At 46.5% G+C, this 20,246-nt stretch overlaps 1 protein-coding gene across 1 annotated transcript in view; it reads right to left on the minus strand.

The window, feature by feature from the left end:
- The window catches only part of CCDC34 (coiled-coil domain containing 34), a 563,579-nt gene extending 544,107 nt beyond the window's left edge, over positions 1 to 19,472 (minus strand). The window contains exon 1 of the mRNA XM_069623507.1: positions 19,248 to 19,472. The gene's annotated coding sequence lies outside the window, so the exon portion shown is untranslated. The remainder of the gene's footprint in view (positions 1 to 19,247) is intronic.
- Positions 19,473 to 20,246: the final 774 nt, after the last annotated feature.

Raw genomic sequence — 20,246 nt, forward strand, 5'->3', positions numbered from 1 at the left:
TAAGGAAGTAGTGACAACACCGCAGGAGGGAGGAACGGAGATGAAAGGTGAGTACACAGACAGAGACAGTTCGAGTAAAAGGAAAGTGCATAGGCCCAGGATTGACATTTTCAGATAGGTTCTGAAGTGAGGAAGAAGGGGGATCAGGTGGAGGACGAAGTTATGGAAGCTGGGAGGGTTTAAGCAAATTATACATAACACGCACAGACTGCGGGTCATCGTGGGAATGTGAGATGCGGGAAGAAGAAAACGCAGGGGAAGAAAAGGAAAGGCAACTGAAAGGGAGAACGCCATGGCCCCTGACGCCGCCAGCGCAACACACACTATATGTTAACAGACTTAGAGACCTCCCAGGACGCAGAATGGAAGAGCTAGCTAATACACACAGGGAGGGTCACGGGGTCAGCAGAGAAGGAATAAGAGCATAGGAGGTGATAGAGTAACAAAACACCTTACTGATTTTATTGAACAACTTTCTGGCATGGAAGAAGACAGCAAATACACTCGCACATCCCCACACAGACGTACACCAGGGGAAGTAAAGGAGTACACTCTAATGCCATTACTAGAGAGAGGGGGAACAAGGCCACAATATGTCCCATGGAAACATGCAGACAAGGAAAACATCAAATGCAGACTCCCATTGTTGAGCAGGGGGGCCGGGAAATGGATATATGAAATGGAAAAACAAACTGCAATGCAGAAATTAGCGGTGGTTGATGTAAAGGGGTTACTCATTTCAATACTGGGTGATGCAGCAGATGACATTTGGAAGAGGGCGGGATTCCCAGGAGTAACTATAAGTGACACATCGCATGATGGGGCGCCATTTGCAAATTGCAGACACACACTGTGGCAGGCGCGGAGGGTGCAATACCCAGACACTTCAGACATAGTAGCAATAAAGTCACGCACAATGCGTGAGAATGAAGTGCCTGTTGATTACTTCCAGGAAATTCAGGACGAGTGGCGCCTCGAAACGCGGGAACCGTGGGACAAAATACTGGCAATTATTTACAATACATTGATTCAGGGTTTTCCAGCGCCAGTACAGAGACAATTAAAGAAATGAGTAGGGATGGAAGCTAAGGCATGCCCCGAGATGCTCACAATAGTGCATCATTGTAGGCTATGGCAAGAAAAGATGAAACAGAAGGAGGAAGATAGAAAGGCAGAGGAAGCAAAACTGGTCCAAAAGAAACTGGCCAAATATGCCATGGAAGGTGCACTGATCACAGGCCCCATACCGGCCACATCGACACAAGACACTACACAACAACAAACAGCAAGCACAAATGACGACACAGCAAATGCCACCACCCCCACCATACACAGCACAATACCCAACACAAATGGGAGGTGGATACACTCAAATGGGAAACGCTTACACTAACAACTACAGGGGGAGGGGCGGATACATGAGAGGGAGGGGATTCGGGCAAGCAGCACCACTGCAAGGGGGAGGGTTCCGAGGACCGAACCAATACGGTCAGCAGGGATACTACGACAGTACTGGGGGATACCCATGGCAAGCCCAGGAACCACCAACGTGCTGGACATGCGCCATGATAGGGCACATATCACGCACATGCAGAGTAAAACTGACACAAGCAGGTTAGGGAGAGCAAGGGCAACAGGTTTACAATAGGGGACAATTGTACCAACAACAACAGCTGCAGCGGGGACAGAAACACTAATACAAGCACGACCACCACCGCCTCAGAAACCACTATAAACATACACACAATCACAGCAGCAACCACACCAAAATGCAACGGCACAACAACAACACGTCCAGGCAGTACAACAGCTCACACAAATACAAGACAACAAATGACTACCCGCAGACACGTCAATACAACAGACGTAACTGGGGAGGGTGACAATACTGGGTCACAACCCTTACACAGGGAGTGGACAGTCACTGTATCCACAATAGGACAGCCCACAGACGTCTTTGATGTGTCCCATCCTATCGGTAACACCTATCCCTGCGGAGGAACCACGCATAAAAGGTGCCGATAGATGACAAGAAATGTTCCTTCCTAGTTCACACAGGGGCCACTAGGTCCAGTATAGTAAGAGAAGTTCAACTTGTCAGGCGAAGCTATGCACACTGAAGGATTCTGTGGGGCTCGAGGACTGGTTCCTTTCACTGATGACATCTCCTTATCTTTTGGAGATCACAACCTGTCTACCACTGCTATACTCAAAGCAATTGGCAGTAAACATACTAGGGAGAGATATAATGAGCAGGTTGAACATGACTATATAATTTACTGATAAGGGAATAGTGTGCTCCACACCAGGAATCAACATGCTCACAGCACGACACATACTTCAGGCGTACTGTGGCAAAACAGTAGCGAGGGCAGAGCCCGTGGATGGGGACCTCTTCCAATATGGGACGGACATGGCACTAGCATGGCTACCGGGAATTGAGGGCAAGGTGTGCAGGAGACCGACAGCTTACCTTTTCAGACAAGAAACACCGACAAGTGAAGGAGAAAGGGCTATAATATCAGTGGACATAGAAAGCATTGTGGCAACCACAGACTACATTGCAGTTCACGCACAGGATGGGGAGGGGAAAGCATGGAGAGCAGTAATAGCACTGGCAGAAGGATGCAGGCTACCACAGGTATCAGATGAGGAACTGTTCTCAGACGAAGCAGGAGATGGGAAATGGTGTTCCAAATGAACGTCTACATTTCGGCTAAGAGTGACATACAAGGAAGTAGCACAAAAAATAGCAATGGCACTAGAAGCTTAGAAGCACCAGCCACTACCCAGGTACCCTTTTACGAGGAAGATTTATCTGCAGTACCCGCCTCTTTATGGACCACTAGTCCATATGACGTAGGCTGCATAAAGAGCATTGGAGGAGTAAAAATAAAGCTAAAGAAAGGTGCCATACTACCTAGGGTGAAGCAGTACCCACTATCCAAAGAAGCTGATGAAGGGATCTATGAAACAATAACTGCCCTAATGGATAAAGGGATACTGGTACCATCAGAATCACTGTGCAACACTGCGGTGTATCCGGTGCGCAAGGCAAAAGGAGGGTCATGGTGTTTTATACAAGATTTGAGGCCCCTCAACAATATTGTAGAGGCAGAATACCCCATAACAGCTAACCTAGCTACTATACTGTGCGGGATACCAGAAGAGGCGTCACGTTTCACTATGATCGACCTCAAGAACGCCTTCTTCTCAATACCTCTACACCTTGATTCACAAGACTTAACAAGCTTCACATAACGCAACACACAGTGGAAACAAACTAAACTACCACAAGGGTACTGCGAGTCACCGTCCATCTTTAACAGAGTAATACAAAATGGACCTGGGACACATTGAAATGGGAAGCACGGTACTACAATAAGTAGATGACATCAACATCTGCAGCACCACCGAGGAGAAGTGCAGAGGGACTCTGTAAAGATGCTCACAGTACTGGCTGAGAAAGGATACAAGGTTGACAAGGGGAAGCTACAGTACTGTCAAGAACAGGTGCTCTATATTGGGCATATTATTTCACAAAAAGGAAGGAACATTGCACCACAAAGGGCACAGGCAATAACGAACACACAACAGCCGCAGACAATAAGAGAATTGCAGCAGTTTTTGGCCTTTACAACTACTGCAGGGCATGGGTCTTTGACTACAGCGCATACATAGGACCACTGCTTGAGGCTCTTAGAGAAGCACAGAGGGGAGAAAAGAAGTTGGGATGGACAAGGGAGATGACAGAGGCATTCAATGAGTTAAAACACGCCATCACAACTGCACCAGTACTAGCTACCCCCAACTATGAAGAACTATTTTACATATTTTCACATTGTGATACTGCAGTGATGAAAGCAGTACTGACATAAAAAAACAAGCATGGGACATAAGCCAGTGTCATTTTTCAGTGGCCATTTAGATCCTGTAATGATGGGCCATTTCCCATGCGAACAGAGCCTAGCCGCAGCAGCATTTGCGGTAGAAAAATTCTCCTCAATAACAATGGGATGCCCCACAACACTGTACGTGGAGCACGCTGTCTTTGCATTACTAAATAAGCCAAAATCCAGACTGACCACACAAAGAGCTACAGGTTACGAGATAACTCTGTCCAGACCGGAGCTCAAAATAGTGAGATGCAGTAATGTTAACCCAGTTCGATTCATAGCAGAAGTGGTGGAAGATGGAGTATGCACATGACTGCACACAAACTATTGAAATGTACTCAAGCACCAGGAAGGTGGAAGAAAATGCCCTGGAGGGGGGGAGAGATAATGTACATAGATGGGTCGTCAACAAATGACCAAAGCAATGGGATAAGAAGAACAGTAGCAGCAGTAGTACATTTGAGGGAAGACTGGTCCTACGTTCCAGTGAAGTGTGTACAATTACCACAACATTATTCAGCACAAGCAGCGCAGCTAGTAGCACTCATCTTAGCCTTAGAAGCAAGCAACGAGAAAAGAGTAACGATATATTCTGACAGTGCATATTTTACATCAACAATACACTGAGGACTAATAAAATGGCAAAGAAGGGGATTCCGAAGAGCAGACGGTAACCCGGTACAACATGCTCTCCTACTGGCTGAACCTCCGGGTAATTACTTCAATTAGAGGTAGCATTGGTAAAATGTTAGGCCCACACTAATGGGGATGACCCAATATCAAGAGGTAACAAAACAGCAGATGCACATGCGAAACATGCTGCTTATTTTGGTGAGACATGGGCCCTCCCAGAAAAACAAAAAGATAAGGGTGGGGTTAGACAGATGCTGATGAAGGATGGGTACACACACATCCCAGAGGCACAGATCATGAAATTACAGGCAGCAGCACCAATGGACGAAAATGAACTATGGCTTAAAAGAGGATGCACCATGTCCCCCACAGATGCATTATGGCGACATAATAATACCGGAAAGGTTGTGATGCCCCTGGCACTATTGAAAACAACCATGACCCAATTATACTGCCCCTCACATACAGGGAAAGAAGTAATTGCTGCACGAATAAAAGAATCATGGTTATGTCCCAAGCTAAACTCACATGTTGCAAATTTCATTAGCAACTGCCTCACATGCCAGAAATGTACGGCCGGTCACACACTGCAAGTGATCAAAGGAACAATACCCCGGCCTGCAGGATCCTTCCTGCACTTACACATTGACTACGTTGACATGATCAATGTATGTCAAGTCTACAGATACATGATTGTAGTAGTATGCGCATTTTCAAGGTGGATCAAGGCTGGTCTCTGCTCTCATGCAGATGCGTTCAGAGCAGCCAAATTTCTGGTGAGGGAGGTCTTCCCGAGGTAAGGGGTATGCGAAGTATTATGGTCAGACAATGGCCCACACTTTGCCAATCAACTGTTCCAGCACGTAACCACTCTCTTGGGAATAAAACATAAGTTTGCATGCGCATATCACCTACAAGCAAATGGCATCTGCGAACGCCTCAACGGCCTACTAAAAGAAGAAATAGCAAAGATCCAACAAACAACAAAAAAGAGTTGGCTATACTGCCTCCCTTTGGCCTTATTTGAGTTGAGAAATAGGCCAGGGTCGGACCACCACCTCACACCCCACAAGGTGGTGACCGGACGTCAAATGCACCTCGCACTCACACCACCATCAAGGGCCACAACTGACTGCTATGCCACAAGTACTGTTTTTGGTAAAGAAATGCACGAGTATGTCTCTTCCTTGGTTACTAGTGCGGCTTTTATCTCTCAACAGATCGAACGGGCACAGGGCGGGTTGAAAAACAATCAGCAAGGAGAAGCAACCAATGAGGAACAAGAACAACCAGCACAGTGGACAGTGAAAGGAGGCAAGGTTCTCCTACGAAACCTCAGCAGAAGTTGGAACAACCCCCGATTTATAGGTCCGTACTTGGTGGACAAAATAGCACCTAGGGTGGTGAAACGGAGGGGAAGAGACGTGTGGACACATATCCACGACATCAAGCCCTACAAAGCACAGACCCACCCTCACCTCAGTGAAGGGGCCAAAGCTTCAGCAACGACAACAACGGAAAAGTGCAGACACTAGATACCCAAAAGGACAGAACCGACCAATCACCCATAGCCCACCCTATGATCACGAGATCCCAAACAAAAGCATATGAGCTAGCTAAAAATCAACTCCTACCACCTCCAACTAACGAAAAACATTATCAAGCAACTTGCAAAATACACCACACTGTGTAAACACGTGCATGTTTTCTTCTTTTTTTGTCTCGCACATGCAGGTATTGCGTATTTGCTACCATATAGATATAAGAAAGATAAGGAATATACGTCATTGCCCAGGAGTAATTGCTACCCATGGATGATAACACCCCAGAAGCACTATCACACCAGTTTGCATACATTATAAAAAGGCCAAAATACTTGAGAAGGAGAAGAATACGTGTATATTATAACACGTTCCTTATGATAATAGCTCAATCATTTCCACATCTCCACGCGGCACTACCCACCCTAAGAGATAGGACGGTAAGGAAAGCATGGGAACAGCTTATTTGATAAGCAGAGCTTGACTAAAATATATTAACAAAATAACGCATATTTTGAGAGATTTTAAGACGGCACCTACATGATCTAAAGTAAAGGAGCTGCAGGACCGCAGCAAAGGTAAGAGAGATATGCCAGTGGTATTAGCAACTGTAATAAAAATGTTAGGGATATTCTTTACCACTGGTCTGATTACTGCCGCTGGCTGGCAGGCCTACTATGCTGTTTACGTGATGGCATCTCCCTCTACTAACAACTCCCCCTACCATGGCTGCAACGAGTATGGTGTCAGGTGGTACAAGTAGTACGGGGCCCAACATAAAGAGGGATAAGCGCAGTGTTTCTATTGAGGTACATGGGGTGTACACATATCTTACAGAATCAGCACACGTTTCTAACAACATGTGGTACAAGCACATGTCCAAAATTGGTAAGGATATGCCTAAGGACAACTGCTATGTGATCCCATACGCCATGAGTGCCTCAAGAACGTTTGTGGCAAGTGAAGTACCTGCAACAACTGCTGAATGCTTGTTGTACCTAGCATTGTTCCAAACACGGGGGCGATTCCAAGGGAAAAGAGCAACACTAGGATGGAAATCAAGACCAATGTACCCCTATGAAGATAACTTCATTAAAACACTACCAATGTATGACGAATTGTGGCAACTGACCGAAGGGCTTAATTACATAACAGAGGGACCCAACAAAGGAGAGACAGAAGAAGTTACACTGAATTACCTACCATGCGAGTGGTACGCAAAAGAAGTTTCTGGAGAACCAGGATGCTGGTAAAGGCCACTGATATTAATATATGGCAAGGTATACACCAAGGATGGATGGGTGGACGGAGTTGTGGGGAGCAAAATATTGACTTTGGCAAAGTCTCTGGTGATGACGGTGCAAGTAGAAAACAACAAATGCTACAAGGAATGGACAAAGAGTGCAGCACTGGTGACATGGTTAGATAAAAAGGAGGAACCCCTAACAATACTTCCACTCACTGCACCCACACTGTGTTACCAGCATGATGGAGAAGTAGATGGAGTAAATGAAGGTTGCAAGAGAACAATAAAGATTCCTGAGGGGGGAGCAGGAACAGCAATTCTGATGGATCACTATTGGGCCTGTGGGTCGAAGGCATACCTCAGCCTGCCAACTTTGTGGAATGGAGTGTGCACAATGGTACACATCAATGTACCATCACTGGTAGTACCACAGAAACACGTTAACATGGAAAGCTTCCCTAAGATGGATGAAGGGAATAAAAGAAAGAAAAGGTCACTGAAGTTGCGAGGAGGAAAAAAACTGAACGACGCTACCCATCTATCAAGAGTAAAAAGACAAGGAGAACCACTGACAGGGAACTACCTGTGGGGAAAGTCAGAAACTGCCCTAAGCAACATCCCACCAGCACAGACTATTTAGCAGGGCAGCTATGTTCTTTTCATCCATCATACATCCAGGGGTGCAGGCATATGCAAATGAGAAGTGCCTTCAGATCACTAGATGGGAACTAATGATGACAATAAATTAATAAATTCAACGGTTAACAGATTCAATGCAATAAAGGAAGAACTAAGGGCGATCAGGATGGTGGCCCTACAGAACAGATATGTGCTGGACCTCCTAACAGCAATGGTACGTGGCGTTTCCGCAAAAATTGGAAGCCCTTGTTGCACGTTTATCCCTGCCAACTACGAGGTCAACGGCGCGCTATCCGAGGCAGTGTCACAGCTGGCCAAGATGCACGCCAAGATGGAAGAAGAAGCAAAGGGAGTGAAGAAAGACGGCAGCTTGTTCTCTTACATCTGGTCCTGGATGCCATCTTGGCTCTCAGATGGTCTTAAGGTTATGGCAGGATGCATAATTTTAGGAATGGCTTTTGTGATGGGGATAAAGGTATGGAAGAAAAGCTCAAGGCGTACTGCTGAAGAGATGATAGGTATGCATGTCCTAATGCCTGCTGAAGATGACAAACGCACAGACATCATTATTAAGGAACATGAACGGTTGCGCCAGCAGATAGTAGAAGCAGACGTGTACCGACCATCGGTAAAGGTCGAGAACCTAAGAAACCCAAAAAGCTACGTTGGAAAGTGGGTTTATTGCAAACCCGGTGGCAGGTGTGTTTATATGTACTCGTCATTTGAAGATCACATGAATCAGTACGGACACTTCGCAGGAATAACGAAGGTATGGCAAGTACGCGGAGACAAGAGAGTGGATAGTTGTGTGGTCGACAAGTCGACCAGAGGGGGGGACTGAAGAGGGAAAATGGGGGCATGCCTTCCCCCCGATTCTCATCCAGACCATGGCCCAGGACGTCACGACCCACACACCCCCCGCGAGAGGAATTCGACCCGCTCACTGCCGCACCAGACGTCAAGATCCACTGTGGCCATGCCCCACACAGCCAGGGAGCCTGCCAGTTAATGAAACCACATGCGTGAACCTCAGGTGGAACTGTCATTGACCATATGGATCAACTCGATTAGACAGTAACCACAAAATACCGCCATTGTTAGAGATGCCATGACAACATAGCCAACAGACAAGAACACACGTGCCACCATGCACATTGGACACCTACACACCAACCCACACGAAGAACATACTCAGTGCTATGACATAGAGGACCACGTACACCCATACATTCATCGTTGTTATGTTTCACATAGGCCACCCACAGCACCACAGAAACGCAAGATGCCAGAAGAGCTTGTGTACATGCTTGCAGACGCTTCCTTGCCACTAAAACCCTGAAGACGCAACCACTGCATATGGACTAATGCATATGAATCTCCGTCGCCCCTCGCGACCCCTATATTATGGACGATGTACCGCCACCCATAAGCCAGGCTGTGGTAGGCCACAAAACCAGAGTGCCCAGGCCGAAGCAGCTCAGACAAGGCTGCAAGGTGCTGATCGTGCAGAACGAGGCCCCGACAAGAGCCCCCATCCAAGGCCGCAGTGTTGCAATCTACATGCTGCGCTCCCCGCGCCAAGGTTACACCTGCCACTGCTAGGCGCTCCTCAGAGCCAAAATACAAATCAAATGCTCATAATTCTGCTCCAGCCACGGTCCCGCAACATGTGAACATGCAGACCCGATGCGATGCCAAGCCAGGGACCAGAGAAGCGCTGGGGTCTCACGTCTGGGACACAGACTGCAACACATGTCTGGGAAAGACATGCACACCAGCCAATAGTCAGACCTGTCCATTGTCTGCCACTGACACATATTCATATGTTGTTACCAGCACCAGGTACACCACGAGCTGGGAACAACGATGGTCCCAGGCTTGGGGGCTCGCGAGTGAACCAATCAGAATACGAGGGGCACACCACTGACGCCATTATAGTTTAACCAATCACTAATCGTCCCCTTGTAACAATTCACTTGTAGCGATTATTAGGGACGGCCCAAGCGTACCACCTGACCCTTTCTCCACCACTAACTATCCTTCCTATATGTGCCTATACTAACCGCACCACTTGGAGAGCCAATCCAAGGTGGCGTTAGGTTTGGGAGCTAGTTCTCTCAGGTGACATACGTAACCGCGTCATACAGCTAGAGAGGGGTCCTGTGAGCCCACCAAGAACGAGAGGTCTCTCGGATGCCTACGGCCTGTGAGCCCGTCCCTGCCTGTTTTGCGTAATAAACAGCAGTAACTCTTTGCTCTTGTGTGCGCCTCATACTCTGTTGAGACGCGGGAGGAGTTGGGGCCTCCCCAACCCCGGAGGTTCACGGACGGCCCTACCGGCCCCCGGGAAAACTACCCCGACAGTTCCTTCCTGGGGAGAAGTGATGACACCCACCAAGTGCATCATGACAGAGGCTTGAGCCTGTGGGGATTGTATGCCAGTCCCCTAACAGCCAGAAGTGGGAGCATCAGAGGGCACAGACATGTCTTTGTTGGAGGGAGAGAGGGGAAAATGTGTGGCATTTTGCATGCAACCCTATAAGCAAGTCCCATATGACCCCAAGTCCCCACTTACATACAAGGTAGTAGGTGGATACCAAATGGCCACTGGCCCCAGGAAATGGAAGGGGAGAAAAAATAAATTGTGCTGACAAACCCCCTATGTAGTCGAGGATTATGCACCAGGCAAACTCACTTTCATACCACACTTTGTAGTACGTACTTGTTTCATGTTTCTGTTAGCAGCTAATCATGGCTCAAATGTGACAGTGCCATGACTACAGTGCAAGTTAAGGTACTATTCATCCTGTAATTTGTACTTTATTATTGATCCACATTCTTATGTCTAGTCAACAATTGTGTCTATTAAACCATGTATGAATTAGGTGTTTTGTGTAATGTACACTTAAGAAAATCATTTATTGGTGGTTCCAATATTTGCACCTAAAGGAAATGTGTCAACCAGAGAAAACTATTTTTTTCAGCAAGGTATTTTCCCAAGGAATCTTCCCAAGGGATGCTAGGTGAATGTCTGATCTCAGGCCCGCAAATTCTTACAAATCCCACTAGACCTGCAAGGGGAGCTCTTTGGTTTACATACTCGTCCTAAGAGAAATTAACTCCCCCACCCCCCAAGGTGACAGTTTTCAAAATATGTCCAGTGCCTTCTGTAAAATGGTGCACGTCACTAAAAGCACACTTCAAATATGTTGCAATACTGCCAGCCATGCAGTATGAAATGTCTATCATTTACTGCAAACAGTTTGTTTATGGCAAAAAAGTTTCAAGCATCCCCATACTTCACAGCAAGGTAAAGCAATGCAAATGGTACTTGCTCTTCATACAATCTTCTCGCCAATGCGCGTGGGCTAGTACATTTTGTGCGCTCTGGCTCTGGGCTGCAGGGGGAGCAATAGAAAGACGCAGTGATGGAAGAATGATCTAGATGCTGCTAGAAGAATTCTGCTTCAGAGCAGCAAAAGCAAAGCAATAGGAGAGTGCCAGGGAACTATTTCAAGCGCTGGATGCCCTAGGCTAGTTTAACCTCAATACAGCGGACCGAGCACGGCTAACTTCTCTTCTAGTCATTAAGGAGCAAAATTACATCTAACACGCGTGTGGCACACAGAACTTCGCTCTCACTGTCAATCACAAACGATGTGTGGAATGTTCATGGAGACCAGACTAGAAGACGTACAAGATAATGTCTGCATGTGTGCTGAGCAAGCGAAGGACCAAACAAATGCACTGAGGTTTGGTTTCTCGCAATTTATTACGGAAATAACAAAAGTGAGGGCGAAAACATACATTGAAGAAAATGGGCTACGGTGGTAACTTAAAGGCTGCTTGCCCTGGAGATGGAGAAAATCACAAGTGTCCCAATTTGAAAGCTACACGCAATGAATGAAAGTAGCCATATGGGGAGGGACATGATAAACTAGACTATACCTCAAAGTAAAGTACTGGGACAAAGAAGAGGGACGTGGAGCTAATGTTCTGATTACTTACTGGCAATCTTCATTAATCCTACTCCTACTCTTCTGCGTCATAGTACTGATGACCCTCGACTCCCTCCCTACGGTGGTGTGGGGGGCATGCTTCAGCTTGGGAAATTGTTAACTGGGGACTTATGGGTAAGTGGGAGGGATTATACCTCCAAAGAAAATAAAGTAAAAAGGGGTTCCTGGAATGGAGGTGCAGCCTCAGAGGTAAGTACTGTGATGAGGAAGAGTAGGACAAGCGTATTAAAGATTACCAGTAAGTAATCAGAACATTACCACCATCATGGTTCTTAGCAGGTCTTCCTTGCCCTAATGTTGCAGCCTGCAGAAGCAGACCAGGCCACACTGAATGTTTTTGGCCATGTGGATTCTGAACAGAAACACAGGTATCCCAAATCATGTTTTCACCTTATGGTCTAGCAGTTTGGACGAGACTGCTCACATTGGCTGTAGGACTAAGATCGATTTAACTGTGGTGGAATGGAAGGCTGACCAGAACATGGGTTTACTGGAATAGATTTTTAGACTAATACCAAATAGTTGGTCAAGTAGTCACCCGAATCTGAGGCCGAATAGTGGTTTTATTCAATAAACTGTGTGAGAAACTTGAAATATACACTTTATTTCTAAACAATGAAAGAAGTATTTTAAATGTGTTCCCACATTTAACTTATGTCTCTTTATTTTACTCAACATCTAATCCTTATTTAATTGGCACAATTCAGAAAAAAAGATTAACAAATAAGCAGAGACCATATATGAAAGGGCATTGCAAACGCAAAATCATTGCTACTCAAAGCGGTAAGCTACAAAAATGATACTGCAATATTCAGCCGTCATTGAGAATCGCACACATTGCAATCCCTTACGAATTGCAAAGTATCTTATGAATGTCAAACCTTTCTGAGAGCTCACACAGAAATGTATAACGTTTACGCCTGCTCTTACAGGGCATGTCTCAGGTCAGTGCACACTACCGCCCTTATATTTGTAAAAAGAGTGGGCTCTCACCACCATACAACACAAATGTGAAAGTACTCTCCCAGTGAGCAGGAGGGGGTAATCACACAGAGAAAAGGAATGACGTGTAACTGAATCTGCCTAAGCCCTACAAGCTCCAAGAAAGCACCTGCCGGTTTAGCAGTCACTATGTTCCACCAAATCTCAATCCATGTCCACTTATCCCAACTTCTTCCCACCACACTAGAGGATGCAAGGCACTGTGACTTTTATATGTCTCACACGCTTAAACTCTCCATTGCAAAACAGCAGCAGATAAGTACTCTCAAATATTTCCTGTTGGGGCAAACTGGATGATAATATAATCCGAGAGATTTCCCAATAAGCAAGCTCTCCCAGGAGGCCAATATAGGTTGGGAAATGTCAGCCGCATCTTGCGCAGCCTGTCATGTAACCGACTCTTCCCAGTGCCTATTGACCTGAAAGAGGCAGCCCACTGTTAAAAACATCCGGATCCCAAACATCCTTCCCCTCCTACTGATTTCACTAACAAAACATAGCTGTCTGACTATGTTCCATAAAGAGCCCTCAGGTTACCATCTCTATGCTCCCTCTTGCATGCTGGTTCACAGGGTAACTGCAGAGATTTCCCCACATGAACTTCCCCAGTGGCCTCCTAGGTGAGGAGAGCATGTCACCTTGTCCGAGATAACTGACCACCTCTGCCCTACTGATTAGCTGTTATGAATTCAAATTTCTCCATTGCATTACCCATAGGAACAAACCATACTCACATCTTCCCCCATCCTCACCACCCCTCTCCAATGCACAAATGTATGCCCCTTAGAGTTATATTTAATCAGGAACGTGTTCAGCCATTGTATACTTCCATTCTCTTATGCAATATGCACTCCATAGTTGGCTAAATTGTTGCATTGCTTTAAAATGAGAAGTTTTCTGCTGGAGCCAAACTGCCATTTTTCAGCCAGAATTTGGCCGAATACTTGCTCAAAGCCATTTTTGGTGCATCCCTAACCCAGAATAGTGCCACTGGTTACGATTGATTCAAAGCTTTTGTAGGGGAGGAGTGGTCCAAAAGACCCGCCTTGCCTGCATCCCCTCCCCAGGTGAGGGCCATGGCTCATTGGGCGTCCCCTCAGACCACCCGGGCCCAGGTGGTGGAGGGTTCACCTGCTGAAGACATTGCCCACACGTATTGAATTTAGCTAGGCCCAGAAACCATTTTGTCTATCAAAGATGGTGTGAGCTCAGCGCACTGTAGCGCGGCCCCCACCCTTGGAGAGTTTCAATTATCCCTGTCGCCGCAGCACCCTGGCAGATCCGCTGTGAGCCCGTTCCCACGAACAAGACGAACATGAACTAGCATAAGATACTAACACTGTAACATTTCACCGTCCACAGTGTATCACTGCTCCCAGAGTGACCCGGTCAGCGAGGCCCGGGTGATGGGAAGATCTGTAGAATGGTCATCCGATGAAAGCAGGAAAATACCCAAATACGAATGTCAAAGAAACTACTTTTAATACGTGTATCCTTTCCATAAAACTACTTCTACTAATGAAACCTGTAAAATTGTATAATTATTGTAAGGAACGCATGTTTACATGACACCAGCAATGAAGGACCCACACCCCTGTAGGGGTGTGCAAATGATAAAAGCATTCCGGGGGATTATTCTTTATATGTATCATTGAAAGCCGTACACCCCGCGGTCCCGCGCCATAACTGAACTAATGCTGCTAGAGTACACAAGAAAACGAATGTAACCATACAGAGGGCTCATGTAAAGGATGTGCGAGAATGCACTCGTCACGCGTGTACGTCTAAGCCCCTTATATGCCACCACCGTCACATACGGTAGCGGGTCATTTTCTATGTATTCCTCCAACCTCAATACTACCTCACTTACTGCAAATGTATATGCATATAACTAAATACTGTAATTGTTAAAACATAGTGTACGAATAAGGTGCTCAGACTGGATATAATCGAGGCACCTCCAGCAAAGTGAAATGTATGTTTTCAAGTGATTCAAACAAATATTATAAAATGTTGTAATGATTGTGATGTTTTCACCTCTATAAGCCGGCAACACACGAGGAAGATACCTTTGTGAATATGTGCAAGGCCATTTCCCCTCCCACCCTGCAAAGACTGCCAAACATGAAAGCAGAGGCCCGCGCCGCGCTGCTCCACCTCCCCCAACCAAACTGGAGCCGCTTCAAAGATTTGTAGCCCCCTCTGCAGCACCCAAGGCTACGGCCCGCCACCTGCATTATTTACAGTACAGCAGTAAACCTCTGCCTGAACACACACTTCCAAAGGCGCCCCCTCGTAAACCCCACAACCCACCCGATCATCTTAGACTTATGGCCCTGTGCAATCAGGACACCCAACACTGTGGCAACACACAGTGGCACATTTATAACCACATCTAACAAGACAGGGAGGCATGTACCGCCCGTCCCATGCCCTGAAGCTTAGCCCCTCAACCTATGGCCCCGGTCAACAGGACACTGGTAACCTTGCCCTGACGAATGACCATCAGACCCCTCACAAGGTGCATTCCTCCTGTGTTGCATTAACCTGTAGAATAACCTATTGGAAGATTTACTAAAGAAGATAATATTGTAATGACTGAATGACTGCGGTGTGCATGGCCTAGGGCAAATAAGTCAGGAAAAGACATTCATCTCTGACACTGGCCGCGAGGGCACAACGACACCGCCCGGATGAACTCAGCCAACCTGCCAGGCCCAGCCCAACCCACGAGGCTGACCAGTGACGTTTTCCAGCCAAAGCCAACCGCATCGCAGCAGCACCTATAGTTAGTCATCGCCACCCAATCCCATCGAACTTGTGTCCCCTATAGTATGTAGGTTCTTATGACGTTTTTTGTAAATATATACGCCTGTCTTTGCTATTGTCGGACAGAGCGCTCTCGGAGTTTGCAGAGTTCTTTGCATGCCCTATTCTGATTGATAAACTCCCATTTAAGCTCACCCGCACTCTGTCTTGGCTTTATTCCCGATTTGGGAGAGTCCTTCATTGTCTCTCATTGCGGGGAGGATCGTGCTGGCTGGGGACGCATGCCTTCACTTTCCATCCATCCCTTTTTGGTTTTAGTCTCCGTAAGTGTAAGACTTAGACATGGTCACCTTCCTAGCTTTTCCAAGGAATCAAGCTGCATCATACGAACTCGGTCCAACAAGGCTGTGTCAGAAGATTTCAAGGCTAAGATGGTGGGCATTGACTGCTTTCAGTTCTTCTTTGCATGTGTACCATCTTAGTCTCAGTGGAAGCCTTGGGCAGATAAGCAACGACCTCTGTAAATTTATACTGTATAAGCATGCCTGTTTCTTGGCCCGGGCGAAGCGGGCGACTGCCCGGGGCACAATCACCCTGGGGGTGCAATCGCCCACCCTGGTGAGGGCTCCAATTGCCCTCGGGGCGCCTTTACCTTGGGGCGGGCACCATTGCCTTGGGCTGTTCGCGATTGCTCGAGTAGAGGCAGCAGGTGCTGGTGCTGCCTCCGATGTGCTCACGTTAGGTGCCGGAGGCAATTGTGCACAAACAACCTCCAATTAACTTCCCCAGACCGTCAACCTTCTTCCATTCCATCCCTGCTGGGGCACCAGGACCCCTGCTGCTAAGTTTCATTAGCAGCAGATGTCACTATCAGACTCGGCGCCACAGCGAGTGAAGTGAAGAAGCCACGGGAAAGTTAACTCATATTTCAATCATGTTAGGAGTTAACTTACCTGTGGCTTATCGGCGGCGCAGAGCACTGCTGCAAAGTTTCATGGGCTCGGCACTGCAGTATGGGCCGAGACCCCTTCCTTTTAAACATGCTTCAGGCTGATACCATAGCAGACATAACTACCCCAGTTCCTACTGACAGAACTGTTTAGGATGATTATATTCCATGCTTGTCTTAAATTACTATCCATGTGTCTGGTCTTTAGATTTTGTATGCTTTGCTAAGGAAACTCACACTACAATGTCCACTCCAAATTATATGGACCTTCTGGTAGATCATGTAAAAGGTAATGTGCGCATATTTTTTTATACAAATGCATGCATATTCACGGTGTGCAAGTTCAGGTCATTTCGTTTATGGTTTTAGGGGGGCAACATTTTCATAACAAGTGTGCGCAAATAAACAATGCCATACAAATAACAGGAAATGCTGTTTTGAAGAAATTAAATACTTTTTCAACAGAACGTATGAACGTATTTCTATGAAATAAAGGAACAGGAATAAAGATTATACTTGGTGTGTCTCGCAGAAAAGTACTTATCAACTGTGGAATGATAATGGCATACCGACTATGAATCACTAGGCGGGACAGTCTTGCTTTAAAGGAAGAAAAGAAAAGGGAAGAGAACTAAGGAAATTCCAGAAAAGCATGTCCATTAGTACTTTTTATGACCTGGGCATCTATTAGCAGTAGCTGCAAATGCCTAAAACGTATACACAAGCCAAAAACTGTTGGGCTTTGCCAATGTTTTTTTTTAACAGGACTTCACTGATGGACATGCACAGTGCTTATACATCGATTGGCTGAAGGCAGACCTGGTTAAGACAGTTTTACTACACCAGTAGTCTTTACAGCTCAAATTAAGTCATTAACTCTCAGAAGACAGCTTGGAAAAAACACTGGCATGCACTTTGAGTGCAAAGTTTGATGTTAAGGCTTGATTAAAGAGAGCTGAAAGAGTTTCCTTCTTGCTCAGTACATTGACAGGACAACTCTGGCAAGAACCAGACCACTGAGTCCTTTCGCCAGTACTGCCATAGCACTTGGCTTGGTCACTTGGGGGAGTACAAGTGGACACTTTGTAAACATTATACAGTTATTTTGCCAAAAATGATGCTTGGTAACCACCCAGGTATTTTATGATTACATCAAAATGTGAGGAGTGAGTAACTAGAGGAGAAATTTATGAGTGAGCCAATGACCAGAGTGGTGATGGGCCATATGAACGAAGGACCAGAGGAGTGATGGACCAGAAGAGCAACTTGTGAGGGAACCAATGACCAGAGGAGTGATGGGCCATATGAACCATGGACCAGAGGAGAGAGATCAACCAGGTTGCTCAAGACCAGAAGGGAAACTGAGCAGAGAAGAGTGACTCACAAGGGAGTCGAGGACCAGAGGGGTGACAGAAAAGCAGAGCAACTCTCAAGGGCCTTGCTGCCAGGTGGGGAGCCCATGCCATGCATGATGCCATGAGCCAGTCCTGGATTTTCACTTCAAATGGTGGTCCATCTGGGCCCATAATTATAATGGAAGAACACAAATACCAGTCCTAGCACTTAACAGGAAATGTCTGGGCTGGCTCAGTGTCACGAAGGACATAGGAATACCTGGCAGGTATGCAAGGGAGCCAAGTACCAGAGGAGAGTGACGAATTTATTGATGTTGGGTAGGAGTTACTTAACTGCAGGGCATAGTTTGGGAGTGGTGCGCATTCCGGTTTAGGCTACTCCCACAAACAAAATGTCAGCCTTGAGGTGCTAGCAGTCATTGCAGATAATCTTGGAGGGAGAGGGGATCCATCTTCTGTCAGCCTTGAGAGTTTTCAAAAAAGTTGTTAAGGATGGACTGCTTTGATCAATTTAAAGAGAAGGAGGCGGCCTTGGATCAATTTCAGTTTGTGAAGCTGTCTTTAATCATCCTTTAGTTGAGACTCGAGACTGTTTCTAGATAAAATGATTGACGATGAGTTGTCCTGGATATTTAGGACTATATGCAAAACCTAAATGAGTACATCAGACGCTGGTGATCTGGGTGATGGGGGGCAGACTTGTGTTACCCTATTATGAAAAAATGTCCTTGACCAGTGTTGGGTTATCGCAGCATCCGTTCGATAAGGAGTTCAACGTCAGTCAGTAGGAACGGGACAATTGGATGGGGCTTTATGGCAAGAACTCCACACGTAATTTCGGTGGTTTGTTCTGAATGCATATATGACTGCCCTAAATCAACTTGGTGGTTTCCCTCGATCAGAGGTCTGCAGCCTTTGGCTCACTAGATGTTTTGGACTACAATTCCCATTATCCCTAACAAGCATAGTCAATAGCCAGATATCATGGGAACTGTAGTCCGAAACATCTGGCGAGCCAAAGGTTGCAGACCCTGCCCTAGATTATAAAACTGGGTGGCAAACCTCTCTTGGTCACCATGTAAGCAACTTCCTTGAATGGAGCGGGGGAAGGCAAGGAGGTTAGACGAGGGTCAGGGGAAAGGTTACAATCTGCTCTCTATCATCACAATGTGTTTTCGCGTATGGGTTTGTCCCTCACCTCCTCCGATTACTTCCCGCTCAACTTCCTCCCTCCGCTGTTCTCAGCTCCCCTTTTTGCTTCACGGCCTGAAGCAACAATATGAGCCGGTTGGTCTGGGGCCCTTTTCATCCACCTGCCGGACAGCGGAGAAAACCTTCAGCTTCAAAATTGCTTACAACCAACACTCTACCCATCAGCCACTGCTGCAGCCGCTGGCTCCTCCAATCACCTAGCACGCTTTCTGACGTTAGTGCTGGAGGAGACAGGATACAAATAAACGTCCTAATCGTCGCTATGGTAACGAGTAACGCCGGATATCTTGGTGGAGTTACCAACTGTAGAGTGCCTGTAAGCAGTCGTTGGGCTGCTTCTGTTATGCAGACGACCAGGGCAGTGAATCAGCTGTTTCTGCAAGGAGGCGGGGCTTTCTGTGAACACTACCTGCAGGGGGTGTTCGTCGTGGATGCTTGGCAGAGGCATACAATTAAATGCTAAACGTGGCAGTGCTCATGGAGAGGTTAAACTATAATATTATAGAATCATTCTTCAATGCCGTTAATAAACAAAAGCACAAGCCAACATTATCCATTCCATTCAGGTGATGACTAACCAGTATTGGTTTTAACTTTGTATTGTGGGACTTGTCAGGCTGTATTTCCCCATTATAAATCAAGGACTACAAGCGCCTAGCTCCTAAATCAAACGCCTTTTGCGGGTGTCCACTGCCTTGCAATCAGGTGACTCACCCGCTAAAGCCAAGCCCGCTATTCGCCCATTCACGTCAATGGGCTCTCACACGCGACACGTTCCAGACTGCAAAGTTAAAACCAGGACTGATCTAGTGTCTCCCAAATGGAATGGTTGGCATGTTATTAAGTATTGCCAAAGCTGAAGAGGATCGGTCTGATTAGATTGTGCTTTATCCACATGTTCGATTAAAGTTCCAACGTACTCTCGGTATCGGGTCCTACTGGATGGTTTGGTGTCTATGGGTTTATTATAGTTTATGGTGGTGTG

Source organism: Ambystoma mexicanum, chromosome 11 (genome assembly GCF_040938575.1).
Source record: "Ambystoma mexicanum isolate Mex_15411 chromosome 11, UKY_AmexF1_1, whole genome shotgun sequence".
Lineage (NCBI taxonomy): Eukaryota > Metazoa > Chordata > Amphibia > Caudata > Ambystomatidae > Ambystoma > Ambystoma mexicanum.